Here is an 18,846-nt window from a genome sequence, read left to right as displayed (position 1 = left end):
GCTAGTAAAAAGAGAGGATTCTTGTCATCCATTCCTTCCTGACAGTCTCATCAGTTAAAGGTGCTTAGACTGTTTTTAGCCTTGAAGAGAAAACACGTAAGAAATTACTCAGCAATGACACTGTCTGATTAAGCAGTCTGTTAAAAATACCAGATGCTGTCCTAGGGCGGACACCAACAATGTCGACTCAGAAGGGTGTTAGATTAAAAACAGATGTTCCTGTGATAGATACTGACATAGTCTGGAAAAGTTTCAGATGTACTTTTGTGTCAATAACACCGAGCATCTATCCCAACCTCTGCCCTCTCTGCCATTCTCTATGTCCCATGACCCCTTCCCAGTTATGTCAGCATGTCAGTAATGCTCCCTGAGTGCCTCCTGTGTACCACTCCTGTGCTCATTGATGGTGAGGCAAAGAACTATGAGGCGTTGGTGCTGGCAGCTCACATCGTAGGAAAGACCCTAGATTTGGAGGCGGAGGGTCTGGGTTAAAAATGCAACTCTTTTCTTTGGTAAAGGTATCACGGCTGCAGTCCCTGGCTCTCCTCCTGAGTCACTGCTGTTCACTGTCACTGAGGAATCAGCCAGTCAGGAAGTCACTCCACTGCCATGGCATTCAAAGACACTGACAAGACACTTGTGGAGCCCAATGTGGCCCTTCACTGGATCCGGATCAATCTCACAAACCACAATGTGAAATCACTCTAGAAAGTGTATGCTGACCTAATTAAAAAAGCCAAAGGAAAGAACTTGAAAGTGAAGGGACCTTTTCCAACGCCCACTAAGACACAACTAGAAAAACTCCTGGTGGTGAAGGTTCAAAGACTTGGGGTCCATTAAGAATCCACAAACACCTTATTGGTTTTCACAATTCTTCTGAAATTGTTAAACAGATCACTTCTATTAGCATTGAACCAGGTGCAGAAGTTGAAGTCAACTTTTCAGATACCTAATCAGTCATCTCTTTTAATGAATTGATTGCAATTAAAAAAAATACAACTCTTTTACATACTACCCCTGTTAATTTGGGCTCTGGCCCTTGGTTTTCACCTTTGCAAAATGCGAATGTTGACTCAGTAAAAAGAAAAAAATTTCCTAAAAATCAGAGAGCCCATCAGACGAATGGGCTGACTCAGGATTTAGGTGTTTTCATCAGTAAAAATCCTCAAATAGTGTTCAGGGATGGGTAACCTCTTAGGTCCCTCTAGCTTTAGCATTCTTAGTTTCTCTCTTCATTCCCCCCTCTAAGCCCTATGAAGCCTATGGAATATGCACCAAAATAACACTGATATATATTACATTATGTCAAGTGCAGAATGATATGTCAGCCAAAGGCTCTAAAACTGACCATCATGTTCATTCATTGTCTCTTTCATTCATCCATTCAGTAAGTGTTTATGTAGAATACCTGTTTTAAAATTTTTTCAAGTTTTATTGATGTTTAGGTTTTACCTTACAAACATTTATAGATTGCCTTCACCCTTGAGAAGTCTCTTGCAACAAAGTAAAAACAATTAAGCAAAACAGCAATGTAGTGACCTCCTCTGAAAGTGTAAGCAAGATTCCACATCTGTAGCACTTCTCTATTTTTAATTTTAAAATGAACAGAAAACTGTTTTCTCTCTCATCTACTTTCAACCCCATTGAAAACAAAGAGAACCTCTCTCCCAGTTCCTTGTAACAAACATGCAGAGTTAGGCAAAATAGATTCCTTAATTGGCTGTGCGCAAAACTATGCGTCTCATTCTACCTCTTAAATTTCTTGCCTCTCTATTAAGATGTGCACAGTATGTTTCATTCTTGGTCTTCTGGAATCCTGGAAGGGCATTGTACTGATAATAGTTCTTATATCTTTCATAGTTGTTTGTCCTCATGGTCCTGCTCATTTCATTCTTCCTCAGTTTATAAAAGTCTTTAAAATTGTTTGTTTTTACAGTATTGATGTTCTATTGTAGAAATTGTTCTGACTGTACATTTTACTGTTTCAGTTCCTGTCTTTCATGTTTGTTTGAAACCATCTACTTCCTCATTCTCCCAAAACAGTAGGACTCCATCACATTCACATACCACAAATTGTTCAGTCACTCCTCAATGGACGGGCGTCTCTTCAGTTTCCAGGGCTGTAGATATTTTTTGTACGTATAGGACCTTTTCCCATACCTTTGATCTGTTTTGAGTATAGCAGTAATATAACTAAGTCAAAAGGCACACACTATTTAGTAACTTTACTCCAAATGGATAAATGATCTAGATATAGAAGAGCATATCATAAATTAGGGAAACACAGAAAGAAATTACACATGAGATCTATGGATAGGAGAGAAGTTCATGATCAAACAAGGGATAGAGAGGATCATAGAAGATGAAATAGATCATTTTGGTTACATAATTTTTTTTTTGCACAAACAAATCTAATAAAGGCCAGACTAAAAGGGAAACAACCAGCTGGGGAAAGTCTTTGCAGCATATTTCACTGATAAAGGTCTTATTTCTAAGATACATAAGGAACTAATGAAAATTTGCGAGACTTAGAGCCTTTGCTCAATTGATAAAATGGTATAAAGGTATGAGCAGGCATTTCTCAAGAGAAGAAATCTTGGCTATTAACAACCATATAAAAAGTGCTCTAAATCATCTACTAATTAGTGAAATACAAATTAAAGCAATTATGAGATTTTACCTCAAACCCATGAAATTCAAAAAAGGTGGCAAAAAAAGAAAGAAAATGATAGATCTTGGAGAGGCTATGGGAAAACAGGCATGTTAATACACTGTTGGTGGATCTGTGTATGGGTAAAGCCATCCTGGAAAACAAGTTGGAATTATATGCAAAAGAACAAAAGCATTGTTTGAAAGCATTGTGTGTGAGGGTGTTGACCAGTACAGATACATTGAGGTGATATGAGAATACCCTTGACCAAAACTGGTATCTCATATACTCCTGGCACTTATTAAGTGATAAATAACCTTTTAGGGTTTTTTAAGCCAGTGGTGGGAGTTAGGCAGCGTGTTTCTTCCTTGAAATTTGCTGTGTAAAATCTGATTGCACTCAGGAAGATAATGACAATTAGAGTGAAAAAGACAAGCAGCTACTGATCTTGAAAAGGAGTAAAATGTTTTTATTTGATTTAAAATAATTATAGAAAACCTGTCACAATAACTAAAAGTATAATTTGTGTGTTAGTTTCCTCCCCTCCCCCAATTTTCAACAATTTTTTTTCCTTTCAAAGAATTCTGATTTTTAGTTGTAAAACCTAAAATGAATCTAATATAGTATTGATTGAGTATTTGATGCCTGTAAAAGCCTCTACAAGATTCTATAGGAAAGACTGAAAAACTATAAATTGGAGTCCTTGCCCTTGAGGAACTCACAGTCATTGAGAAATAAAATTTGAATAACCTGTTAATATCAATAATAGTAATTATAGGGCTCAGTGTTAAAGCTGGAAGGGATCCTATGTAGCATCTACTAAGTCTAATTCTTTATGTTAAAAAAGATGAGGAAATTGAAGTTCAGAAAGAGGAGGGGACTTGCCCAAGGTGACAGAAGGTAGCAAGTGACCATCCTTCAGTCATAAATACTTCTCTCTTTCTACCACAATTTATCCTTGCTCTTTGTGAACTAGGAATGATATTTGTCAAGCTGAATTCTAAACTGTTGCCTTTGATGTACTGACTATTGCCTTCCTCAGTCCCCCATGCTCCCTCCTTATATTTTCTTCTTCACACTTCTTATGAGTTTTCCAGGTCTGCCTGTTGGTTTTCTGAGCACAGTAAGTTACTGATCATGATAAGATTTTTACAATAAAATTGACATTGACATAACAGTTCACTTCCTAGACACATACACTGGTATGGATGTTACACAGTTCATTAATACTTAATGCTTGTTTTATAGAGCCCTTTTGGAAAGATTTCAATGGCATCAAAATTCTTAAATTCTTCATTTCTTGATATAATATTTTAAAGCTATGTGATTCCATATTTATTTAACTATATTTCCCTCTGTGCAGGGGGAATATAACAGTAACAACAGTAAAGACAACAACAGTCATTGTAACTCATGTTTATGGAGAGGCTTTCCTTATAGTGGGTAGAGAACTTCCTTGGATTCCTTGGGTTAAAAGCTCAGCCTTTGATGTATTGACTAGGTGACCCTGGAGAAGTCACTTCATTTCCCAGTGCTCAGAAAAGTAGCTTTCTGTGATTATAAATTGGAGAGGACTTACTGATCTGCATTGGTAGGAGTTTCCTTCTGAGAATTCTTTACATGAATGAAATCACAGGTAAGATTAAAAAAAGAGATAGAATTCATCTATGTTATGATAACTGAACTTTACAATAGACCCATTAGATGGTGGAGTAGGAATTATTAAGCTGACTTAATAGCCAAGGAAATAGCTGAGGTTTAAGGAGTAAAAAGCTTTGTCCAAAGACATAGAACTAGTAGATATCAGAGATGACACTTGGGTTCAGGTCTTCTTATTCCAAATCCAACAATTATTCCATTCCATCACAACTTCTCTCTGGTAAAAATCTAATTGCTAAAAGTACCTATTAGCTTCCTTGAACAATAAAACGTGTTCAAAGTCTATTCTGTGATCTTCTGTTCATTACCTTTTAGGTGCCTGGTACCCTCAGACCTCACACAATAACACTTTGTTCTAATGTACTTGTATTTTTTGTTGAGTCCTTTCAGTAATGTCTGACTCTGCACAGCCCCATTTGGGGTTTTCTTGGCAAAGATACTGGAGTAGTTTGCCATTTCCTTCTCTAGCTCATTTTACAGAAGATGGATCTGAGGCAGACACGATTAAGTGACTTGCACAGGGTCACACATCTAGTTTCTGAGGGTAGAGTGAACTCATGAAAATGAATCTTCCTGATTGCAAACCCAGTACTCCCTAGCTGCCTACTTACCACATACTGGTGTGGTTTATAGTGTTTATGTATGTGTCTTCTCCCATATTAAAGTGTGTATTCCATGATGCTTGGAGCTATGACTTGACTTTACATTATATCTTCCTCAGGTTCAGCCCAGTCCTCTGCAAATAGATAGTTAATAAATATTTGTTAAAGAGATGTATCAAATGAACTGATCTAGGAGTAGATAGTTCACACTTTCATACATGTGGGGATTTTCCTTTGTTATGTCTAAAAACAGAACATCAGTTGATGTTCATGAGGAAGAAATTTTTTTTGTCAGTTATGGGTGCTGTATGTCCTTCTTTTCTCAAGGCCTGAGATGCTGATGAAAAGTTTTTGCTAAAGAAAATATGGTTTTAGCATATGCAAGGTATGTGTGATTTAAGATATACTTGTGGACATAATTTGGTTTTCTAATGGCCAACTTAGAATAGAGCTTCTTATTTAAAATAATTAGCCCTGATAGTGAAGCCTATTATAAAATCCATCCATAATTCATTAATTTTTTGGGGGGGTTCTTCCCTGCCTCCATTATCTGATCTCTCCCTAGACATCACATCTTGGTTAAGGTTCTTGAAGACCTCTATGCCAAGAGAAGACAAACTCTATTTCATCCTGGAGAGACTTGAAGTATGGGTTCAGTAGCTATTGGGCAGGGTTAGCTAGATGGCGCAGTGACTAGAGCACCAGGTCCAGAGTCGGGAAGATCTAAGTTCAAATCTAGCCTTAGACACTTTCTAAGTATGTAACCTTAGGCAGGTACCTAGCCTCTGTTTGCCTCAGTTTCCTCATCTTTAAAATGGGGATAAAAATAGCACCTATCACTCAGGTTGTTGTGAGGATCAATTGAGATAAGATTTGTAAAGCATTTATAGCACAGTGCCTGTAGAAAGCACTGTAAAAATGTGAGTTATTATGATTATTCTTGTCTTCATACCAGCTGAGCTAAGTTAGATGTCCTCATCACCAAACTGGCCACAGGAGCATGAAATTTTTGACAAAAGCTTCAATTCAAGACCATCTCCTAAAGGAGGGAGGGTTGTGATCTGCATTGGTGAAAAGAGATTTCACACCAATGAAAGCATAGATCTTGATGTATTGAAACCATTCACTGCAATAAGGCATAAGCCAATGTATCTGATTAGCTGTGGCACCTGCAAGTTATAGAAATATTTAAACAAATGGAAAGTCCTGGTGTTGCTGATTTCCAACTCATTTGAATGCCACAGTTGATTACTTATTAAGTACCAGTTACTGGGTGCACAACCTTGTTTTGGACATTGGGGATACAATCTCCTAGAGGATGTGGCATATGTGTGAAGAATATAAAGAGGGGAAAGGAAAGAGTTAGTAAAGTGCTTTAAGAAAACTTAAAGAAAAAGAGAGGGTGGGAGGGGGATTAGGGAAGGCGTTATTGGAGGATGTAACTAACATCTGACTCAAGTCTTCAAGGTAGAGAGATATCTCAGCAGGCAGAAATGTGGAGAGAGTGTATTCTAGGTAGAGCTGGTGTGAGTGCATGGGAATGAGAGAGAGAGAGAGCAGGCTAAAATCAGGAAAGATCAGTAGTCCAGTTTGGCTATAAAAATGAATGAAAAATAGAATGTGAGAAAGGCATGGTGTAGAATAAGACTGGAAAGGTCAGTTGGTATCATATTATGAATTTTGAATGCTAAACTAAAGAGTTTGCATTTGATCTTGAAAGACAAGAGAAAGCCACTCAAGATTTTTGAGCAAAGGAGTGACTTGTGGATTTATTTTGATAGTTTTGTAAAGGTAGTTTGGAGAAGGAAGAGATTTGAAGGCAGAAAGACTTTCTTTGTGATCGTGTATTCTGAGGTTCTCAAATGTGAGTCCTAAATGTTTTTGGAAGGTTTACCCTGAGCAATCATTTTTCCTTTGAAGCTTTCATTCTTGTGATTACATCTGTTTGGAATATTCTATAATAAATTTTCTCTGCTTTTTCTGAGTGAGTTCCAGCCTTAGTTGCTGTGTAGATGATATCCTAAATAGCTGCCCAATGAATGTTTGATTTTCCTATTTATTATCTTTTATGTTATTTTACTTTTTTTCTTTCCTTTTTATCCTTTAAACTTTTGGTGCAACTTTGATCAGATTTGGTCTCAAACTATGCTTTTCAGCATTTCCCTCTGTCACCTTCTTTCCCTTAACCTCTCTAATATAAAATAGAATTTCTTATTCAGCAGGTCAAATTTAATCTTTCAAACAAGTCATATTATTCGATTCAGTTCAGTTCAATAGGTATTTTTTGCCCTCCTACTATTTGCAAGGTACTGAGGTACCAGCTGTGAGTAAAAGACAGAAAATGAAACAAAGACCTTACATTAGAAAGTGGAGGAATAAAATATATGCCCACTTAGGTAAATACAAAGTATATACAAAATTATACAAAATCATTTGGAGAGTGAGAGAACTCTAACAACTGTGGAATCAGAAGGGGCATTAGTAAGGGGTGGCCTCTGAGCTGTGCTTTGGAAGAAGTGTATCCAGGTGGATATAACAGCTGGAGACATGGGACTAAAGTTCAGGAGAAAGATTAAAGCCAGATAAAAGGAATCATTTGCATAGAGCTGATGTTATTGATGATAATTCTAATAGTTTTTCTATATATAGCTCTTTAAAGGTTTGCTAACAACTTTAAATATGTGATCTCGTTTGAACAACCCTGTGAGGTAGGTGCTGTTATTATCCTCATTTAATGGATGAGAAAGCTAAATTAGCTAAGTGACTTTCCCAGAATCCCAGTATCTGAGGCAGTATTCTAATTCAGGTCTTCCTGACACCAAGTCCAATACTTTGTCCCCTGCCCTACCCAGATGCCCCTAATAATTGGATGGGGCAGCTAGATAGTGCAGTGGATAGAGCACCAGTCCAGGAGTCAGGAGGACCTGAGTTCAAATCTCACCTCACTAGCTGTGTGACCTTGGGCAAATCACTTAACCCCAATTGCCTCATCCTGGGTCATCTCCAGTCATCCTGATGAATATCTGGTCACTGGACTCAGATGGCTCAGGAGGAGAAGTGAGGCTGGTGACCTGCACAGCCCTCCCTCCCTCAAAACAAAGTCAAGTGCAAGTCATGTCATCATTTCTCTGGTGGCATGGTCTTCTTTGGCAACGAAGGATGAACACACACAATAATTGGACACTTGGGAGCTAGTGAAATCACCAAATAAAAAGCAAGAAGAGAAGAGGGCTCAGGACAATTCCTTAATGGATGCCCGCCTTTTTAGATAGAACACAGTCATGATCCAACAAAGGTGAGTGAGAATGAATGGTCAGACAGGTAGGAAGAGAACCACCATTTATCAGTAGTAGTGACTAAAAATCCTATGTTCTAGCCCAGGGGTGGAGAACTTGTGGCCTTCTAGGTCCTCAGGTATGGCCTTTTAACTGAATCCAAGTTTTACAGAACAAATCCTTTTATTCAGGAGATTTATTCTATGAAGTTGGTTCAGTCAAAAGCTGCACTTGAGGACTTATAGGCCCCCGAGCCACAGATTCCCCACCCCTGTAATCAAGCCAGACTGAACTAGTAGCCCTTTTCTGATCTTATCTTGTTGTCCCTTACCTGTGGGCATTTGTACAAGTTATCTCCCATTTTTTCTTTAGTGTACTTCTTTCTTATCTCTGTCTATTGAAATTCATCCAGATCTAACTCCATGTAGTCCTACCTTCCCCATTCTGCTCTTCCAGTAAATCAAATAGATCCCTCTGTCCCCAAATCCTCTTTGAGTACTTTGTTTTTATTATATTTTTGCTTCTATCATCATATACCTTATATCATACTCATTTGTATGCTTGCCAAGTAGGATGGGACTGTATTTATTTTTCATCTTTGTATCTCTAGAATCCAGCACAATGCATTGAACATAATGGATATTTTATAAATGTTTGTTAAATTATTGACTACTTCTTGAATGAAAAGAAAGGCAGAGAGAGATGGTGGCTAAGGGGTGAGGGAATTCGACAAGCAGAGCTCTACACTTAGGACTAAATGAATTCTAAGTTTAGACACATTCCCTATCCTTATAGAGCTTATGGTTTATGTTGGGGGGCTAGGGAGATAAGGAAAAGGATAGGGGAGATTTGATCTTTTATTTAGGCAAAAATTAAAGTGTCAGTAGTGGAGAGATTGAAGGTACAAGAGGATAAGAGGATAATTGATAGTCCAAGATCTAGGAGAAGAAAGTAGAGATAAAGTAAAGGACATAGATAGATGGATTAAGTGTGGAAGAATTTAGGGAAGGATAGAACTTCTGTGGTGGTTAAATGACAGATGGAAAAAAGGGGAAGATGAACAGAATGATGTCCTGCATTTCTCAGTAGAATGTGAGGTCATCACAGTGAAAGAGGTAGGTGTGGGACTGGGGGAATGAAGAACATGAAGTTTTGCTAGCCATTCTGATGAAAGTGATAGGCAGATCAATCACTTAGTCAATAAACATTTTGTGCCAGGCACTATACTGAGTGCTGGATTAATGAAAAGAGGCAAAAGATTGTAGTTTAGCAGTGAGGATCCAAATGAGATAAAATGGCAAAAATTTGTGCTAGAACCAGTTGACATGATTCTGTGACTTTATTTATTAATGCTCTGGAACCTAAAGTTAGGAGCAGAGAAAGTGGACCATAGAGGTCATACAAGTTTATCATCATCCTTGATTATAGGGACTCTTTTAGGCTTAAAAATTTTTTTCAATTAATAAACATTTATTTTCTTTCCTCAAATTCCGCCCCCAAGCAAAACCCTTGTAACAAATATATAAATATGTACATATATTATATATGTATATATTTGTGTGTGTATGTATATACAGACACATATTTATATCTATCTAGTGAGACTGAATGAATTTTTGCCTTTTTTGGGTATTCCCAATGCTTATTATTATTAGCACAGTACGTGGTACATACTAAATACTTAATAGATTCTTGTTAACTTACTATTGGATAACCCATTAGCTCCTAAGGCTGCCCCTTCTACTTATAGATAATTTAAAGTTTTTTCAAACATTAGACTAAAATGTTTTTCTTTGCAACTTCCACCCATTGCTGCTAGTTCTGCCCTCTGGGACCAAGGAGAACAAATCAAATCTCTCTACCACATACCCCTCAGATATTAGAAGGGAGCATCATGTTCCCCTAAGTCTCTTCTGCAGACTGAATGTTTCTAATTGCTTTAGTTAATGCTTGTGTGGCATGCTCTGAAGGGCCTTTATCATCCTGGTTATACACCTCCTAATAATATTGTTCCAATTCATTTCTCAAAAGGATCTGGCCCTGGCTACCTTCTTTCAGAACCATGGCCAGGGTCAATAAGAAGCTAAGAGAATCAGGCTAGGTTAGCATTATCTGAAAGACATCATAGAGCCCCTTGAGATAAGCTCCTTTCATTTAGGGTATTCCAAGGACAACATGTGATAGAGAAATTAAGGAGGAAGAAAACAGGCCTTACTTCTGGTAGTTATAGATTGGTCACTACTGTGGAGCCTTGTGGCAGATTTGGTTGTCTTAGGAGAGCATTGTGGAGCCAGATGAGCTTGTATTGCTTAGGAACAGTGCAACCACACTGTCAGGATTCTTAGGAACATTCCTTGACCTGAGTACGTCTCTGAGTGTCTTGCCCAAGAAGCTGACTCTTAAAAGAGTCAGGGGACAGGGGAAAACATATGTGTGATTATTTTCTTTGCCTCTGGTTACCTTATGTTTTACCTCTCTCTAGAAGCTGTGGTGTATATTTACAATATTAAATGAGTCTATGATAATGAGACTTTCCTGCGACATCTGAGGCTGCATCTCTGATAGAGCTATTGTCTGAATTTCTGCTCCATCAACTTCAGCATATATTTGAGAGCCTCAGCATAATACTTACTGTAATGGAGTTCAGGAAAGGGTAAGAAAATGTAGCTGAGTGAGTGATGTATGCCCTTCTGGTTGTTTGAGATTGATCTGTTGGGAAGAACTGTTCCTATGGTTATCTAGTTTCAGTAGAGCTGATATTTCATCTATGAGAAATCAAGGGATTTATTTGCCTGTAAGACCTAGCTCTTCAGAAGCAATGTGGTACTAAAGAGTGATAAAGTTGGAATCATTGGACCTACATTCAAATCCCATAACTGTTAATTGTGACTACGTAGCAAGCATCTTAACCTTTTTCAGCCTTAGTTCCCCGATCTGTAAAATGAGGGAGTTGAATTCAATAACCTCTGAACCTTATGGCTCTAGATCTATGATCCTATCATCTTTTGATTCAGGGACTAATGTATGTTAATTCAGCTTGGTAACCACTTTAGAACCAAACTTCTTCTGGTTTGATTTTTCCTTGTTTTTGGTTTTTTTAAACACTTCTTCTGGGGTTTTTTTTTATAAATGCCAACTAAAATGAGCACTTCCATAGACAGAGGAGAACATAAAAAGGATTGTATGTGAAGCTGTGAATATTATGTACAGATTGCTTTTTCTTTTTCAGAAAATAAAAATTCAGCATGTAACTTTTAATTATATACTGCTTATCTGTGATTACTTTTTGTTTAGCATTCTTTCTGGTCTCTTTTATACATTAAAAATGTTTCCATGACCCTTCCTTCCTTCTTTCCTTCCTTCCTTCCTTCCTTCCTTCCTTCCTTCCTTCCTTCCTTCCTTCCTTCCTTCCTTCCTTCCTAGCACTCTCCCTGCCTCTTTTCTCCCTCCCCTCACCCTCTCATGAAAAAAAAAGAAAAACAAAATTCTTGTAACAATATACATAGTGAAGCAAAATTAATTCCCATGCTTGCCATGTTCAAAAATGTAGGCATCATTCTGCAACTTGAGTCTACCATTCATCTATCAGGAGGTAGGTAGCATGCTTTTTTATCTTCCCTTTGGAATCATGATTGGTCATTGCATTGATCAGATTTCTTAAATCTTTCCAAGTTGTTTATCCTTACAGTGTTGTTACTGTATAAATTGTTTTCCAGTTTCTGTTCCCTTCATTCTGCATCATTTCATACCACTCTTCACAGATTATTATGAAACTATCTTTTTCATCATTTCTTTTGGTGAAATGCCATTATACTAACATATCATAATAGCCATTCCGCAGTCTATGGGCACTCCCATAGTTTCCAGTTCTTTGAAAGAGTTGCTGTAAATGTTTTTGTAGACAAAAACATTTTGTAAATGGCTCCTTTCCTTCTTTCTTTGGTCTCTTTAGCATATAGGCCTAGTAGTGGTATTGCTGGGTTAAAGGATGTGCATGGTTTAGACACAGTTTCAAATTCCTTTCCAGAATGGCCAGAGTCCTCTCTAGTCTTAAAAATGGTTGACTAGGCCATTTTGTTAGTGAGGGAAAGGAGAGTTTTCAGAAGAAAGAAGAAATAGGCAATGTTTTTAATTAGCTCCCAAGTGTCACATCCCTGAAAAGAGGTCTTTTGGTTGGTTTTCTTCAGTTTTGTTCTTAGATGGTTGCATTTGAGCAGCCTGTAGAAATTTGGTGATGTTTTCATGTGAACTTAAAGAGTTAATTCATTTTGATTCTGCTTCTATCGATGTCCAATGAAAATGAATGGAGCTGAGGCCAATCAGTACCTATTAAAGGGACAACGTGTGCATCTACATGGGAACTTTCCTGTTTGCTTCATCTAAGCCTGGCCCACGCCTCTCCTACATACCATCCTAGACAGATGGTAGTCCATCCTACTCTTAAAGCTCCCTAAGGAAAGACATTTCACAATTGTCCTTGTAAGTACATTTAATCATTTTAATGACCCTTAACCGATGAAGTTCTTCCACCTGTTCAGTTAATGCCCTTCATTTGTAGTTTCTCACCTTCCTCTTGTCCCTTCATTCGAACATGATGGAGAACCTTAAGATATAATCCCTCCTTTGGCTTTCTTTAATTCTTTTCCACACTTGAAAAAGACTCACAGGATCTCAGAATCATACAGGATTGCAAAAATCATCTAATTAAACCCATTGCTAGGCAAAAATCTCCTCTATATGGCAAAAACCTGGAAACCAAGGAAACTGTTAATTGGGGAATAGCTAAACAAGTTGTGGTACATGAATGTGAAGGAATATTACCTCATTATAAGAAACACTGAATGGGAGGAACTCAGAGAAATGTGGGAAGATTTATGTAAACTTATATGATAGAGAGTAAAGCCAGCAGATCCAAGAACATAATGTAAACAGTTGTTACAAAAGAGGAGATAAATTCTGTGTAATTGTAATGACCAAGACTGACCCTGAAGCAGAGAGGAGAGAATGCATGTCCCTTCCCTCTTTGAAGAAGTGCTTAGCACAGTGCCTGGGATATAATATGTGCTTAATAAATGCTTATTGATTGATTGACTGATTGAAGTGGGGAACTAAGGATGTGGAATATTGCATATGCTATTGAAATTGGTTGATTTAATGGTTAGTTTTATTGAATTCCTTTTCTAAAATTCTTTTTTTGGTCATGGGAAAGGACTCACATGACAGGGGATAGGGAATTTTCAGAAATGAAGATTATGTAAAAGCAAAATTTATCAGTAAAAATTTTAAAAAGAAGCTGCTCCATCCCTTGTCTAGGAATGATTATCCTGCTTTTTGCTTGCAGATCTCCAAAGAGAGGGAAATTCCACTGCATTCTAAGGCAGTTCATTCTATTTTGGAATAGGTTTAATTTGTTTTCCCAAAATGTAGGGGGCATGTCAGACAATTCCTGGCTTATTTTTTTTAAAGCTTTTCCACATCAACATATCTAATTAGTTACCATGTTCTGTTAATTCTCCACAATATATCTCACAGGTATCTCCTCTCCACCTACATCATAACCATCCTTGTTCAGATTTTTGTTTGGACTATTGCAATAGTCTCCTAATTAACCTCTCTGCCTTCAGTTTCTATAGTTCATACTCCACATGCTGCAAAACTGATATTCTGTAGAACTCAGTTTTGTCCATGTCATTATTCTTCTTAAGAAGCTACAACATCCCCTTGTCTTGGCATTTGGAACTTTTCACAATCAGGCTCCAGTCTGATATTCCTCACATTACACCTTTTCACTCACTCTACAGTCTGGCCAAACCGAGCTCTTTACTGCTCCTTATCCAGAGATGGTAATTGATCTCATCATCACCCCCAACATGTTATGCTTTTCTGTTCATGAACTCTGAAATCCTTTGTCAGATCATAATCTTTTATCATTCCATGTTTCCCTTTTCCTTACAATCTCTAAAGCTTTTCTTAGTCTTTACCATAAACTGCAATCCCTCCACCTCTCCCTTCTTTCCCAAGCACTGGCTCCATGCTTCTCCTTCCCTCTTCTGACCCCTTGGTGAGGAGTCCCTTGCCCCATTATCCAGTTGCTCATCTTGCTTTGCCACACTCCAACCTTGGATTAATCTCCTGTCCTAATACCTATTTATGTGCTGCTGAAAGGAGCTGGAGAAGATCATGAAAATGTGCTGAATGGAGGTCCACCACAAATTCATGTTATGTAATCTCAACTGGGCCCTCAATGCAGCAAGGCAATCCTTTTACACCTTTCTAATTGTTTCACTATCTCACTTGGCAGAGAGGCTTTTCCATACCTTTTCATCCCTCCTCATATCTTCTATGGTGCCCTCTTCCCTTTGCCCCCCAAATGACCACAGCAGTTACTTGACTGAAAAAAAATTGAAGCCGTTCACCAAGAGCTCCCTCTTTCCCCCTCCTCTCACATAGTTCAGATATAGTCTCCCACTCTCTCTTTCTCTATCTCAAATGAAGATGTTGCCCTTCTCTTTACCAGGGCAAACATCTATGTACCCTTTAAACCATCTCAGTCCCTTCTATTGTCCTCCTTTTTTAAAAAACTAATCTTCAGTCTCTCCATTTGTACCAGTTTCATTGCTGCCAACAAACAGAGCTACCCCTCTCCCATCCTTAAAAAGACCTTACTTTGCTCTACCATCCCAATTAACTTCTCTCCATGTGGTATATTCTCCAATGACAATATCTCTCCTGTTTCTTCCTCCATTTTCAACATTCTTTCCTACTGTCCATCCTGGATCTTCTCATATAGACATACCTTCTCCTTTTGAATAAGGTATATACATTTCCAGCCTCTGGAAAGATGTACTTTCTTCCAGTCATGAGTCTCATCCCACAAAGTATCAGATATATCTGAAGTAAAATCTTTGTCCTTGCATTAGAAACTCTAGTTTACCTTGCTTATTACCTATATTTTCTACATTTATATGTAGGTATTTGAAGTCATAGATTTTATTACTGACTATTTTCTTAGATTTTTGTCTCTTATGAATTACTAGATATCTCTATTTGATATTCTCTTCCCTATATTGTAGCTACTCATTCTGGCACCTAGCTCTGCTGTTTTCTCTTGTCATTGCCTCTTTTCTTCTATTCTTTTTAGTTTAAAACCCTGTTGATTAGATTTTCAGGACTTCAGGCAAATGTACTTTTATAACCTCTTGTTAAATGAACCTCATCGGACAAGCGACTTGTCATTCCATATTTTAAGCCACTGTCCAGAAATCCAAATTACATTCTCAAACACAGTTTTTTTTTAAACCACCTATTCACTTCTCATCTCTTCCTTTGTTTCCTGAAGCCTTTGCCTTCCATTGGCAGTAGTAATGAAACACCATCTGTGCCCCCAAAGTCTTCAATTTCTTGCCCAGAAATTAATAATCCTTCAGTAATGCTTTCTGGATTCCTTATGTCAGTGAGCATTTGTGTAATCACTAGAAGTAGATAGTAATCAACAGTTTTGAGAATACTGGTTGTGTATGCTGGAAAAACAGCAGACCTCTTTCTTATTGATATTAGATCAGGAGATAACTTTCATTAACAAGAGATCACTGATCACTACAACTGACTTCTTTCTTTGATCTATTCAGGATAGCTTGTCTTGCAATGACAAGTATGGGTTCACAACTTTATTCCTGTGAGTGAGAGCAAGTACTTCCTCCTCTTATGATCTAATGTCCTTTAGAATAATAGCATTAGGAACTAGAAGAAAAATTCAAATGATAAAAACCACAGAATATCAGACTGAGAACAAAAAATGTCAAATGTATAATCATAGAACCATAGAATGTTTAAACAGGAAAGGGCCTTAGAGACTGTTCAGTTCAGCTTCTTCATTCAGGCACTATCTCAGGTGCTATCTAAAATAAAGAAATAAGCAAATAAATAAATAAAAACAACTCACATATAGCACTTGCTATGTGTCAAGCACTGTGTTAAGCACTTTACAATTATTATCTCATTTGATCCTCACAACAACCCTGGGAGATAGGTGTTGTTATTATCACTCTGATTCTACAGATGAGGAAACTGAGGTAGATAGTGGTTGAGTGACTTGCCAAGGGTCACACAACTGGTAAGCATCTGAGATCAAATTTAAACTTAGGTCTTCTCCACTCCAAGTCTGGCCCTCTATCCATAGTGCTACCTAGCTGCCCTTAAAATAGAATGGCAGGCTTGTCTAGAAGACTTGAGTTTGAATGATGCTCTTAGATACATATTAGTTGTGTGACCTTGGGCAAGTCACTTAACCTCTCACAGCCTCAGTTTCCTCATCTCTGAAATGGGGGTTATGATAGCACGTGCTTCACACAGTTGTTCTAAGAATCAAACAAGGTTATATGTGTAAAGTACTTTGCAGACCTTTAAGCCCTATAGAAATATTAGCTATTCATCTTATCTTAGAGATGAGGAAGCTAATTCTAAGAGACTGGAAATGATTTGCTCAACTCTTAGTGACAGAGTCGCAACTGAAAGAACCAAAGAACAAACAAACAAAAGAAACCAACCCAACCCTTATATCTTAGGCTACATTAATAGAAGCTGAATGAAGGAACTTGCCTGTCCCTTTGTACTGTCTAGTTCTGGGTCCATCTCCAAAGGGACACTGACCAGCTGGAGCTTGTCAGGGCAGTATGGGTAGGATCATGAACAGAACTTAAAGGCATATCATAAGTTCCACAAGGGCATGGACCACATCTTATTTGATTTTATACTTACCCCCCATTGCCTAGCCCTAGCCTTAATGCTCTGTATGCAGCAAATACTTATGTTTTTGGAATGTGTTGTGAAGAGAGTCAAAGAAGTTAGGGATATTTCTTCTGGAGAAGAAAAAGCTTGGGGTGAGATGACTGCTAACTTTAAGTATCAGAATGGCTGTAATGTGGAGAAGGGACTAGCCATATTCTGCTTGAACCCAGAGGGTAGATCTGGGGCTAGTGGAGGGAAGATACAAGGCAGATCTTGGTTCCATATGAGAGCTTGATATTAATTAGTTGTCCAAAAACAGAATAGACTTTTCTCTGGCAAGAATGAATCTTCCCATCATTGGAAGTCTTTAAACAGAGGCCAGATTACCAGTTGGTACAGTTATTGTAGACAGTAGCCATGATTTGAGTTGGAGGTGGACTAGATGACCCCTGAAATTCTTTCTGTTTCTCAATGTATGTTATGAACCCAGGGCTCTTGATTCCTACCTCATCACTTTTGCATCGTACCTCTTTCTGGAGGTGTTCACTTTAGTATTATGTGTTTTTATGTCATTGATATTTTTACATTGTGACAAAGCACTCTGTGAACCATATAATTTGTCAGATGAGAGCAGTGTGAAGAGTGTTAAACTTTGTTTTAGGAGATCTGAGTTTGAATCCTGGTCCTTACACTTGCTAGCTTGTTCTTAATTCTCTTGTCTTAAAGAGATTTGCTTAACTCTGTTTCTAAGGAGGCCTGTTACCATGGAAATCATCAAACAGAACAGAAACATATTCCTTAGGAGTTCATTTGAAGGAGAACCCTGGGTTTAATGCAAGAGTGCTTATGGAATGAGCTAGCCTAGCTATGTGACTGGGCAAATCACTGACCCTTTCTGGGTTTCAATTTCCTCACCTGTAAAATAAGGAAAGTATACGTACCACCTCCATTTGTGAATCTTAAAGCCCAGAATAAAGGTGAGCTAATATTATGATTATTATTTGTCGCCAGTATTAGATCTAGAGTTAGTGGAATTCTTTATGAAGCATCCACACCTTGGTGACCCTCAGAAGAACAGCCCTTTAATGAAGATGTGGAGATAATTCATAGCTATTCCTTTGAATAGGGATTCAAACCACCAGTTACCACTAAATGCAAAAACTAAAGGAATTCTCTTACATGCGCTTGTTAAAGCACTCTATCTTTCCACCTCATTAGCAATTTGTAAATGCTAATGAATTTTGAGAGGGCAGGAAATACTGGGTCTCTGTTTCCTTGGAAACATGTGGAGAGCATTTGCTTTATGAGGTGCTATACCTATCTTAAAAGTGGGTTGTTTAAAGAGCTTTGATATATTCATTCTTGTATGTTGATGTATGAATGTGAACAAAGACAGTATAGACCAGTGGAGATAGGAGCTGCTTTCAGAGGTATCATTCTCCTCTAGTTTCTATAGAAACTACCAGCACCAACCAGCACCAAGTAGACTGATGTGGTGCTTCAATTATTTTCACTTATGCAACCATAGTAACATTTCCTCCAGCCACAGGCTTAGCCTTGCTTGCTTCAGCTTTCTTAGGAGAAAGCTTAAGCAGCCATTCAGCCAAAAATGTTGTACAGAGGAAAGGACACTGGATTCGTAGACAGAAGCCCTGGGTTCACCTTCTGTTTCTGCTATGTAACCTTGGGCAATTCACTGCATTTCTAAGATGGAGATGATGACACTTGTATTACTTTCCTTACCAGATTGTTGATGATATGGAATGGATGTAAAATACTTTAGTAGTATAAAATATAATGTAATATAATAGCATGTAATTCCTGCTCTAAGGGAGGGATGGGAAAAGGGAGGCTGAGGCTGGTAGACCCCCCCACATCTAAAGTTCGGAGCTGCAGTAGGGCTAAAGCTAATCGAGTGTCTGTACAAATATGG

General features: G+C 37.9%; 1 protein-coding gene and 1 pseudogene across 2 annotated transcripts in view; both read left to right on the top strand.

Annotated features, from left to right (window-relative positions):
- The window catches only part of WDR25 (WD repeat domain 25), a 252,118-nt gene that overhangs the window by 215,991 nt on the left and 17,281 nt on the right, over positions 1-18,846 (top strand). The gene's annotated exons all lie outside the window — the stretch shown is intronic.
- On the top strand, positions 522-1,050 carry LOC140518257 (small ribosomal subunit protein uS10-like; annotated as a pseudogene).

The sequence above is a fragment of the Notamacropus eugenii genome, chromosome 1 (genome assembly GCF_028372415.1).
Source record: "Notamacropus eugenii isolate mMacEug1 chromosome 1, mMacEug1.pri_v2, whole genome shotgun sequence".
Taxonomy (NCBI): domain Eukaryota; kingdom Metazoa; phylum Chordata; class Mammalia; order Diprotodontia; family Macropodidae; genus Notamacropus; species Notamacropus eugenii.
The sequence above is the reverse complement of the archived record's forward strand: the minus strand, read 5'-3'. Positions and strand labels throughout refer to the sequence as shown.